The sequence below is a fragment of the Canis aureus genome, chromosome 17 (genome assembly GCF_053574225.1).
Source record: "Canis aureus isolate CA01 chromosome 17, VMU_Caureus_v.1.0, whole genome shotgun sequence".
Lineage (NCBI taxonomy): Eukaryota > Metazoa > Chordata > Mammalia > Carnivora > Canidae > Canis > Canis aureus.
In genome coordinates, this window is record NC_135627.1 from 26,948,831 (window position 1) to 26,961,623 (window position 12,793).

Genomic DNA, 12,793 nt, shown 5'->3' on the forward strand with positions numbered 1-12,793 from the left:
CAGGAAGATATATTATATCACTCTGCCATCCTGCTACTGCATAAGGAAAAGAGAAGTTCACAAAGGGATAAAACAAATGCCAAGTTCTTCCAATTTTCATATGGTCACAGAGCCCTATAGAGAGGGTTTAGTTTTTGTGTTTTCCAGGCAAAAGAAAAATTTTAAGATCTAGAAAAAATATCTAATTATATCTGGCATGTATCTAATATATAACATATATATTCTGCACCTATAAATTGCTAAAATCTATAAATTCTATAAAACCAAATAGATTAATCCAAAGTACTTATATGTCTTGAAGGTTCAGAAGTATTCACTGTCTCTCTCTTTGAAACCATAACCATTTGCAGCAGTCACACAGTCTTTTTCTATTTCTTTTCATGATTACTAAAGTACTAAAGTACAATTGTAAAACTGAGCTTAGCCCCAAAAGCAAATTGTCCCATTTACTCTTTTCTTTTATGCATGGAAAAATGCATCTCAGTGGGGATTTTGTACTGAAGAACAAACATGCATACATGTGACTAATTTGATGAAGAAGCAGAAATCATCACAAAAGCTATTGCTATTAGATTGGAGAACATAGAATTTAAAGGAGAATTTTTTCACATGTACCTTTTAAAAGTATGTATTTGTTTTTTTGGGGGGTGTTATTTAATTTTATTGTTGTTTTATTACCTACAAGCATGGAACTGGGGAAAAAAAGAGCAAGACCTGATTTGATTTTGCCATATTTATTGAAAAAAAAATCTGATCAGTTTAATCCTCAAAGTTATTAATGATGTGGGAATAAAGGCACTTTCTTTTGAAAAAATGAACACTTACCAAAACAACAATAACAACAACAACAACAACAAAACATCCTGTTTTGAATTCTATCCAATGACTTAGACTCTGCAGAGCAGAAAGATTTCCCATTAGTTACAAGTTTCCTGAGGGGCATATTTCCTTTCCACTCTATGCCTAAAACTGTGTTTCTAAGTAATGAAAGACATTGTATCCTTAGAAAAAGTTAAACTCAACCTCCCAAACTAATTATCATCAGTCATATAAACATTTTTTTTTTCTTTTTGCTAACCCCAGCCTCTCAATGACTTGGGTTAACAGGAACTTCTGAATCATACCAAAAAAAAAAAAAAAAAAGGAAAGAGAAAAAATATTACCTTACACTATTCAAGGTCATAATGCTGTACATAATACCTGGGGTTAGAAACCCAGACTATCGGTTTTTGCATTAGCCAGGTATTAGGTTTCCCAGCTTTGTTTTTATTCTTGCTTTTTTCCCCTCTTGGGCACGGGGTTTATAGGTGTGAATCCATAAACGTTATTTTTTAAGAAAGATGTTTTTCTTCTTTCTTCAAGGCATGGGAATGAAAAGTGTTGCCTCTTAATGTTCTTAACAGTGAAACTTTTAGTAAGCTTTTTGATACCTTCACTAACTTTCAAGAAAACTTACCTCAAAGTCATTGAAACTCAAGATAAATTTAGATTTTTAATTGTGTAATAAGTAAAATAATAATAGTACTAAATTGCACAAGAAGTTCTTACTCACTATTATTAGGCAGCCAGACATTTTCTTGAATTCATTTATTTATTTTAGAGAAAGAGAGAGAGAGAGAACAAGCAGGGGAAGGGCAGAAGGAGAGGGAGAGAATCGCAAATAGACTTGACGTTGAACATAAAGCCTGATGAAGTGCCCAATCTCAGAACCCCGAGATTATGACCTGAGATGAACCAAGAGTCAGAGCCTTGGAACTTGTAGCCACTCTAAATAATGTGGCAATCGACATCCTTTGGTCTATTATTTTTTTTATGTTCCTGCAATTGTATTTATAAGAAATAAATTTCTATAGAAATCCATGGGTGTTGGATTAAAAGGTTATCTGAATCTACCCTAAAAATATTGCTATTTTCTATTTTATAATCCAGATATGCACATACTTACATTTATTCATAAACTGTTCCTATGAGCTTACTAATAAAAATTCATTATTTAATTGCCATAGCTTGGAGATCAGAATTATTTTTGAAATAGACCAGTTCATTCCATGATAACTTCAGTATTAAACTGATTAATACAGCCACTTTTCTAAACTGCATATTTTTAATTTCCCTTAAAATTCCATATTATTTCTAAAAAGACTTGCATATCATCTATTCCAAATCAGTATTATATTAAATTTTCAAAGAAAAAAAAGAATTTCAGTGACTCTTTTTCAATAGTAATTATTCCAAATGCTAAAATGGTTTAATTCATTGAAACCCACATCTATCTTGCCATAATTAAATACAGCTGCTCTGGCTCTCACTTCAATAAGGATTCATTTTTTAAAATATAATGACCCTCCTTATACAGAATACAAGTTATTAGGTCACCTGCCAGCAGTCTTCTCTCAAGCTACCTAATTATCATTCCTTTAAGCTTTATTCATCTTATATTTCCAAGATTTGGATCATTAATTTTTTCTCCCTTATGCATACATTGCATATTTTTCTACATCCTTTTTGGCCTTCAGACTTTCTGCAAAAGTTAGAATCTAGCCAAGTATTGCATAAAGTATTTTTTTTGTTTCTGAATTTTCTAGTTCAAGTACTCAAAATTAAGATTTATCCATTAACTTGAAAATTAATCATTTTTAATAAGCATGTACCTTAGTTCCATGAATTATTACTACACTTGATGGGATAAGTAGAAAAGTTTTCTTTCAATAAGCCAATGCTATTAGGTCTAGAAATGTCTATGTAATTAAAGGAGGACACATCATAAAGGTCTCCACCTCTCTCTCAGCATCCTAGTGATAAGTCATAAGACAGCTTATGACTCTGTCCTTCCATACACTCTCCTTGGCTCTGCATATATTACACACTTGTGATTACCATGGTTATATTCATGACTCTTGACAGTTACAAGACTCTTGACAGATGCTTTACAAATACGTATTCATCTTCACTCATTTGACTCTACAAAAAGCCTGAATGGAAAAAACTACCTATTACTATAAAATACTTAAACACAATAATCATTGGTAAAGTTCCTATCTTGTATCCAGTCATTCAAATCTGTTACAGTTAATAGGATTGTTGAAATTTACTCAACATCTCTACCATAACTACTCTTGACCTTCTAAATAAGTTTTTGTTTACCTATGTTATGGCCTAGATATTACTGCCTTTAACATATCAACCTTTAATATTCCTTCCTTACTGGGCAGCCCAGGTGGCTCAGCAGTTTAATGCCGCTTTCAGCCCAGGGTGTGATTCTAGAGTCCTGGAATCGAGTCCCACGTCAGGCTTCGTGCATGGAGCCTGCTTCTCCCTCTGCCTGTGTCTCTGCTTCTCTCTCTCTCTCTCTCTCTCTCTCTCTCTCTCTGTGTGTCTCTCATGAATAAATAAAGAAAAAATATTTTAAAAAATTTCTTTCTTACTAATTCAAATATGTATTATCTATTACTGAGAATATTCAAATAATTTATTATTCTTTTGAGATTAGTTTTACTTCTTTAAAATTCACCCACCTCTCTCATTTCAGACAGCATAAGAAAATCAAATGTTATGTTATTATTAGTTGGTTAAATCCCTTACACGTCATCCATATCCCATAAAATTAAAGCATCCTACTTGCAATGGCACCCGAGAACTTCAAAAACTGATGTCAACTTCCAACATAATATGCTTACTAATTTTCATCTCAGTAATACCAACCTACTTATGGCCTTATATAAATATCGCTGTTATGATCTTAAATCCTAGATCATTCTAGGTTTCTGTCTTACACATCTCTCTTTACTGTTAATCCATATTTATTCATACTGCAATATCCATCTCAAAAATCACCTTGAGAAGATGTCTCTGAGACCTCTCTACTTATATGATCCCTCATGTGTTTCAGAAAAGGACTTTTTCTTAGCATCTATCATAATAAATTAACACTTTTTTATTGATGTTCTTTCTTAGGTCCTTGAAGGTGCTTGAAGACTGGGAATCTTGTTTAATTTTCTTCTTAACCTCAACAGTTGCAATATTGACTTATATAGAATAAGCTCTCAAAAAATGTTCATTAAAATGAAGTATTTAAAAATAGTTACTGAACCTACTTCCTAGATGGTAGGGGTCTAATCTGAGTCTGTCCAGGTAAGCTCCTACCACAGACTTGGATAACAATGTAATCTCATAAAATCTTGGACAATAACAAATATAAAAGTACCTGAAGATACTAGAGAGTGAACAAAGGTGGGCAGGTTCTGGAGGTAGTTCACTACTTGGAAAAAGACTAAAGCATGGGATGAGTGATCACATTCTTTGGATTTATCATAAAGCAATCAATGTGATTCATCATATCAACAAGAGAAAAACCAAGAACCGTATGATCCTCTTATTAGATGCAGAGAAAGCATTTGACAAAATACAACATCCATTCCTGATCAAAACTCTTCAGAGTGTAGGGAGAGAGGGAACATTCCTCAACATCTTAAAAGCCATCTACAAAAAACCCACAGCAAATATCATTCTCAATGGGGAAGCACTGGGAGCCTTTCCCCTAAGATCAGAAACAAGACAGGGGCGTCCACTCTCTCCACTGCTATTCAACATAGTACTGGAAGTCCTAGCCTCAGCAATCAGACAACAAAAAGACATTAAAGGCATTCAAATTGGCAAAGAAGTAGTCAAACTCTCCCTCTTCGCCGATGATATAATACTCTACATAGAAAACCCAAAAGCCTCCACCCCAAGATTGCTAGAACTCATACAGCAATTCAGTAGCGTTGCAGGATACAAAATCAATGCCCAAAAATCAGTGGCATTTCTATACACTAACAATGAGACTGAAGAAATAGAAATTAAGGAGTCAATCCCATTTACAATTGCATCCAAAAGCATAAGATACCTAGGAATAAACCTAACCAAAGAGGTAAAGGATCTATACCCTAAAAACTATAGAACGCTTCTGAAAGAAATTGAGGAAGACACAAAGAGATGGAAAAATATTCCATGCTCATGGATTGGCAGAATTAATATTGTGAAAATGTCAATGTTACCCAGGGCAATGTACACGTTTAATGCAATCCCTATCAAAATACCATGGACTTTCTTCAGAGAGTTAGAACAAATTATTTTAAGATTTGTGTGGAATCAGAAAAGACCCCAAATAGCCAGGGGAATTTTAAAAAAGAAAACCATACCTGGGGGCATCACAATGCCAGATTTCAGGTTGTATTACAAAGCTGTGGTCATCAAGACAGTGTGGTACTGGCACAAAAACAGACACATAGATTAATGGAACAGAATAGAGAACCCAGAAGTGGACCCTGAACTTTATGGTGAACTAATATTCGATAAAGGAGGAAAGACTATCCACTGGAAGAAAGACAGTCTCTTCAATAAATGGTGCTGGGAAAATTGGACATCCACATGCAGAAGAATGAAACTAGACCACTCTCTTGCACCATACACAAAGATAAACTCAAAATGGATGAAAGATCTAAATGTGAGACAAGATTCCATCAAAATCCTAGAGAAGAACACAGGCAACACCCTTTTTGAATTTAGCCACAGTAACTTCTTGCAAGATACATCCACGAAGGCAAAAGAAACAAAAGCAAAAATGAACTATTGGGACTTCATCAAGATAAGAAGCTTTTGCACAGCAAAGGATACAGTCAACAAAACTCAAAGACAACCTACAGAATGGGAGAAGAGATTTGCAAATGACCTATCAGATAAAGGGCTAGTTTCCAAGATCTATAAAGAACTTATTAAACTCAACACCAAAGAAACAAACAATCCAATCATGAAATGGGCAAAAGACATGAAGAGAAATCTCACAGAGAAGACATAGACATGGCCAACATGCACATGAGAAAATGCTCTGTGTCACTTGCCATCAGGGAAATACAAATCAAAACCACAATGAGATACCACCTCACACCAGTGAGAATGGGGAAAATTAACAAGGCAGGAAACCACAAATGTTGGAGAGGATGCGGAGAAAAGGGAACCCTCTTACACTGTTGGTGGGAATGTGAACTGGTGCAGCCACTCTGGAAAACTGTGTGGAGGTTCCTCAAAGAGTTAAAAATAGACCTTCCCTACGACCCAGCAATTGCACTGTTGGGGATTTACCCCAAAGATTCAGATACAATGAAACGCCGGGACACCTGACCCCGATGTTTCTAGCAGCAATGTCCACAATAGCCAAACTGTGGAAGGAGCCTTGGTGTCCATCGAAAGATGAATGGATAAAGATGTGGTCTATGTATACATACAATGGAATATGACTCAGCCATTAGAAACGACAAATACCCACCATTTGCTTCGACATGGATGGAACTGGAGGGTATTATGCTGAGTGAAGTAAGTCAATCGGAGAAGGACAAACAGTGTATGTTCTCATTCATTTGGGGAATATAAATAATAGTGAAAGGGAATATAAGGGAAGGGAGAAGAAATGTGTGGGAAATATCAGAAAGGGAGACAGAACATAAAGACTCCTAACTCTGGGAAACGAACTAGGGGTGGTGGAAGGGGAGGAGGGTGGGGGGCGGGGGTGAATGTGTGACGGGCACTGAGGGGGGCACTTGACGGGATGAGCACTGGGTGTTATTCAGTATGTTGGTAAATTGAACACCAATAAAAATTAATTTATTAAAAAAAGAAAAGAAAAAGAAAAAAATGAAAAAGAAAGGCTATACAGTAAAGGCACAAGTGGTAGATAAAACCTGGATGCAGAACTCCACACACTTCCCAGCCTGAAGAACCAGATGGCAGAATATTTTCTAATAATTAGAATAGAATAATTTCTAATTTAGTGTAATCTAAATTGTGAGAAGTTAATAGGGAACATTCTCAGATATTGCTTCTACTCCATACTTTTTTCCTTCTGCTTCTGGAAATCCCAGTGAAAAGAAAAGTTGAACTTTTAACTATGCTCTGTAAATGTCTTACACTCTTTTCTAGGTTTTCCAAAATGTTTTCCCTTTTCTTTTTCAATTTGTATGCTTTTCGGTGTATTCCTATTTTTCCACTTTTAAGTGAGCTTTTCAGGTGTGTCCAACCTGTTAAATTTGTTTTTACTTTCAGTGTTAATTATTGTATATTTTAAGAATTCACATCATATCTTTTATAAAGCTGCTTTTTCTGAAAAATTTTATACCTCACCATCTATTTTCACAAATATATTAATCACATTATAATTTTTAATCCATGTTGATAACTCAAGAGTCTAAGCATTCTGAGTTAATTTGTTATTGTTTTTCTAGTAGTTTCCTTTATCGGTCTGCCTATTTTTTGAGAAATTATCTGAAATAGTGTATGAAAATTTTCAGATCATATTTAATCATCATAAAGGTAATTAAATCGGGGTCAGTATACCTCAGTCCAAATGATAGTTTTCAGAGTTTGTCAGGTCTCTTTTCTATCTGCTCTTAACTGTCTGAATTAGCCTATGAGAAACTTCACCAAGAGAATAGAATGGTGATCTATACTCTTCCTTCTTGATAATTCCAAAAGTCTAATTTTTATCTTCTCACAACCAAGAATTCTGATGGTTTCATTAAACTATTCAACAGTTTGGCAGCAGCTGCTTTCTGTTTCAACAGCCTAGGAATCTGGAAACACATCAGCTATTAAAGTATTGTAAAATGTCAAGCTCATGTCTCACTGGGAATTTAGCCCTTCTAGTCTGACTGCCTTGGCTTCCCTGAAATCCAATTTTCTTTTCTCCTGCCATGCTACCTATTAAAATCTCACAGATATTCCTAAGGTTTCTGCTAGGATGCTCAGTCTTTCTCTCCAGACTGCATATCAGCAAATGTCTTGATGGAAAAGTAGAAAAATGTGCCAGATTCACTAAATGGAATTTTTTTTCTAGCTGGGATCCTGGTCTCTCCAATCCTAGCTAATTTCATGGCTCTCTGATGCCTTCAAACTAAATTTTTAACCCATTATACTAGTCTTTGATGGGAGTTTTGACCTTTTGGACACAAAAGTCCAATTTTCAGAAGATAACAAGAAAGAGGTAGCACTAAATTTTTATAAATTGAAAATAAATTTTAAATTGAAGTTACAAAATGCATAATTATTACTTTTATAATTTACTCTTTGCTAAAATTATCACATATTTTCCTACTTATGTGTATAATGAAAAATTTTGTTCTGTAACCCTAGGATAATTATTACCTAATTTTGTACCGTATTAAATTATTTAATTTACCACATTTCGATCATATACCAGTATGTGATATGTTTTGTCTTGTGCCATACTTTTCATCCCTGTGACTTATTTATTTCATAATTGGAAGTATGTACCTCTTAACGCTTTTCACCTCTTTCACCTATACCTCTACCTCCCCCTGCCCTACCTTTTGGTGAACATCACTTTGTTTTCTATATTTGTGAATCTGTTTCTGTTTTGTATGTTCATTTGGTTTGGTTTTTAGATTCCAGACATAAATAAAATCATATGGCATTTGTCTGACTTACTTCACTAACATAATACCTTCTAGGTCCATCTTTGTTGTCACGAATAACAAGATATTCTTTCCTTTGGCTGAGTAATACTCTATAGCTGTGTATTTATACAACATCTTTATCCACTCATATGATGATGGACGCTTCAGTTGTTTCCATACTTTGGCTATTATGAATAATGCTTCAAGAGAACATGGGAGTTCAGATATCTTTTCCATACTCTGTTCTATATTGTGTTTTCATTTCCTTTGGATATGTAATTGGAGTTGGATTTATGGATCATATAATAGCTCAATTTTTAATTTTCTGAAGTGGCTACACTGATTTACATTCCCACCCACAGTTCCCTTTTCTCCACATCCTCACCAACATTTGTTACTTCTGGTCTTTTTGATACTAACCATTCTGATGGGTGTGAGGTAATATCCTACTGTGGGTTTTATTTTATTTCCCTAATGATTAATGATAAACATTTTTTCATGTGTCTATTGGTCATCTATATGTCTTCTTTGGAAAAATATCTATTCATATTCTCGGCCCATTTTTAAATAATATTTTTTTGTGCTGAGTTGTTTGAATTCTTCATATATTTTGGATATTAACCCCTTATTGGATTTATTATTTGAAAATATCTTCTTCCATTCAGTAGGTTGCCTTAACTTTTATTGATGGTTTCTTTAATCATGCAAAGCTTTTTAGTTTGATGTAGTCCCAATTGTTTATTTTCACTTTTGCTTCTCTTGTCTGATGAGATAGATTCAGAAAAATATTGCTAAGGCCAATGTCTCAGAGATTACTGCCTAAATTTTCTTTTGGGGTTTTATAGTTTCAGCCTTACATTTAGGTGTTTAATTGATATTAAGTTTATTTTTGTGTATGGTATAAGTGGTCCAGTTTCATTGTTTTACAGGAGGCTGTCCAGTTTTCCCAGCACCATTTGTTGAAGAGACTGTATTTTTCCCATTTTATATTTTTGCTTCCTTTTATTTTTGGTAGATTATTTGCGCACAATAGCATGAGTTTATTTCTGGGCTCCCTATATTTTTTTATCGATCTCTGTGTTTAATTTGTGCCAATATTATACTGTTTTGATTACTATAGCTTTGTAGTATAGTTTGAAATTTGAGATTGTGAAGATTGCTTTGGGCATGTTATTTCTATATCTTGAAGTATAAATGGATTAAAAAAGAATAAGCTATTAGAAAACAAGCCAATTCTCTCTTCTTATCAAAATTTTCTCCATTTTATTTTATATGAATAGAGTAAAAAAGTATTTCATCCTTCTTGCACAATGTGTCTTTCTATTAATATTTATAATATTGGTACCATATTTTTTTGTAAAAGCTGCATTTTTTTTTCATAGAGGGAGGGAATGGAAGATAAAGAACAAAATGTTCTTTTCCTATTTACCAAAAACAGTTAAGAGTCATACACATTTATTATTTATTTTACATAATCATTGTAACACAATGTGTTAGGTCAATCTTGTTTTGTAGAGAAGAAAAAAGACACTGAAAGGTAAAATAAATGTCAATCCCCCAAGATGACACAAAAGTGACAAAACTTAAATTTTAATCCATATCATGACCCTCTACATTTTTAAATCATTAACTGTAATATCATAGCCATGTACAAACGTACAACTGCCTGCACATACATATACAGAGTTGTGAAACAAGAAAGATGTACACATGATATATAATATATGCATTAAACCATTCTTGCTTAATAAAAATGTGAATTTTATCAATGTAATATAAAAAATTCTATAATCACAGATATATTTTTTCTATTGAAAATCTTTACACTATGGAAGTGAGAAAAATGTCTTCATGGATTTAGCAATACTTACAAATCTGTAATCATGTTTTTCAAATATTTTTTTGTTAATTTGAAAATTGCTTTTTTTGAAGTTGAAGTATTTTTAATGTGAGGTAGAACCCACATTTTTTTTTAGTATTCTTTTTTTCATCTGGCTTATTAAAAGCATACCTGGAGATGGCTTCACTAGAATATCAAAAACAGTATGTTAATTATTTAATATTCTTGCCTTACTACCTATTATGTTCAAATATTAGAGAAAACTTATCATCTCAACTTAATCAATTCATTTTAGATGTAGTATTTTCATATTAACCTTATCATTATTAGTTAACATCATAAAACCAATAATGTTTAAACATGAACATGTCATTGGTATTTCAAGATTGAGAGTCATTTCACAATAAAGCTGTTTAAAGTTTATTCTTTAGTCCTGAAAAATATTATATATTGAAGTACATATGTACTTAATGCATATTTTGTATATTTTGAGAAAGAACAGTGTTTAAATTTTCTATGGGTAGGGTTTTCTCAGTGTACCTTCCCCTTCCTTCCCATGGCAGCAAGTCTCTGCCTTATAGCTTTGTTGTCGTGGACAGGAAGATATCACTAACTCTCATAGTGGTAGCAGGTCTCTACTTTGTATCAGTACAAGATTCTGGCCCAAATGTGTCTTCTCTGTCCTCTAGGAGTAGATGGCTTTCGCTGCTTCTCCTCCTCAGTTGACATTGTACCTGTGTCTGAAATTAATGGCAGAGAGAGTCCCTCCTCCAGGCTTTGTGGAAGATTGCTATTCTAGGTACTTTGCCAAATGCTTTAAATACAGTCCTTAATTTGGTGTTTTAAATTAATTTTTGTGTATAGTACTTTCTTCTTTGTTTTCATTATCCTTATGTCATTTAGTTTTGTAAGGACTATGGCTGCATAAGTATGATGATACTAGACATTTATTTTTCCATGACCCTTTTTGGGCATTAATTAATATGTCCTTGAAGGATTTCCCCATCAGAGCAAATGAATAAATATGCACACTATTCCATTCTGGTTCATAGCACAATGTACTATAAATCATTTAATTATTCTCATATTGATAGAGACATAGCTTTCCATTTTTATGCTATTATAATATTGAAGGAAGCATTTTTGCACATACATCTTTGTACTTGTGAGAAAATTTTACTATAGAATACTTACTTAGAAATGTAGTATTGAGTTAAAGGAACATTGAGCTTTCCTCATGTTGTTCTTTTCATTTCTATCATAAGAGATCTGAATGCAATATAATAAATGATTTCACTTAGTGGATTGCAACAAAATTTTGTTTTGTTTTGTTTTTGTTTGCAACAAAATATTTTTTTATGATGAATGTAAAATTCTTTTCTAGTGTTTCCTTGATAAGCTATATGGCATCTAAGGAAATTTACATTTATCCAAAAGAAATGAACTTAGTTTACTGATTGAAAGAATGCTTAGGGCAGCCCAGGTGGCTCAGCAGTTAGCGCCGCCTTCAGCCCAGGGCGTGATCTTGGAGACCCCGGATTGAGTCCCACGTCAGGCTCCCTGCATGGAGCCTGCTTCTCCCTCTGCCTGTGTCTCTGCCTCTCTCTCTCTGTGTGTCTCTCATGAATAAATAAATAAAATCTTAAAAAAAAAAAAGAATGCTTAGATTTTTTTCACAGTTGTGTAAGTTTATTGAATGTGACATAAATAAATCACTCATTAGTAACTTCAATACAATTCCAAATAAAGAAGCTTTCCATGATTTTATAGCCCAGAATAAAGAATAACTTAGTATTGAAAAGTGAAACTATCTTATATGCATTTTACATTTAAAATTACATTTAAATTTTATAAATATATACAACTCAATGTGACCCTTTTTATTTCAGAAATTGGATAATATTTTATCATTTTCAGCAATTATTTTCTCTTGCTTATTTATCTTGTGCTTTTCCATGCATGATAAATGGATGCATTCAAGCAAAAGGAGTAAATATTAGATAGTAAATCTTTTTGTATTAGTCAGGGTTCTTCAGACAAACAGAGCTAAAAGAATATATGTAGAGGATATATGCAGATTTATATGAGGAAATTTATTGTAGGAATTGACTCACACGGTTAAGAAAGCCAAAAAGTACCAGAATCTGCTGTCTGCAATCTAGAAAATCAGGAAAGCCAGAGTGTATTTCAGTCAAGAGATCAAAGACCTGAGAATAAAAGGACCTGTGTGTCTTGGTCTGAGTCTGACCACCCAAGGAGTCTGATCACCCAAAAAACAGGGGTCCTGATATCCAAGGACAGGAGAAAGTGGATATCTCAGCTCAAGAGGAGAGAACAAATTTACGTTTCCTCCACCTTTCCATTCTATTTAGACTCTCAACAGATCAGATGATGCCCACCCACATTAGTGAAGTTAATCTGTATCTAGTCTGCTGATTCAAATCTAGTCTCTTCCAGAGACATCCTCATAGACACACCTAGAAATGATGTTTTACCTGCTATCTGG

General features: G+C 33.6%; 1 long non-coding RNA gene across 10 annotated transcripts in view; it reads left to right on the forward strand.

Moving 5' to 3' along the window:
- LOC144287854 (uncharacterized) overlaps positions 1 to 12,793 on the forward strand; it is a 353,649-nt gene that overhangs the window by 236,290 nt on the left and 104,566 nt on the right. Inside the window, exon 6 of one of the 10 annotated variants that reach the window (XR_013355646.1) lies at positions 3,955 to 4,552. The exons of the other annotated variants lie outside the window; for them this stretch is intronic. This is a non-coding gene — a long non-coding RNA (uncharacterized LOC144287854). Of the gene's footprint in view, positions 1 to 3,954; positions 4,553 to 12,793 lie in introns of those variants that run through there. 10 annotated transcript variants of the gene reach the window in all.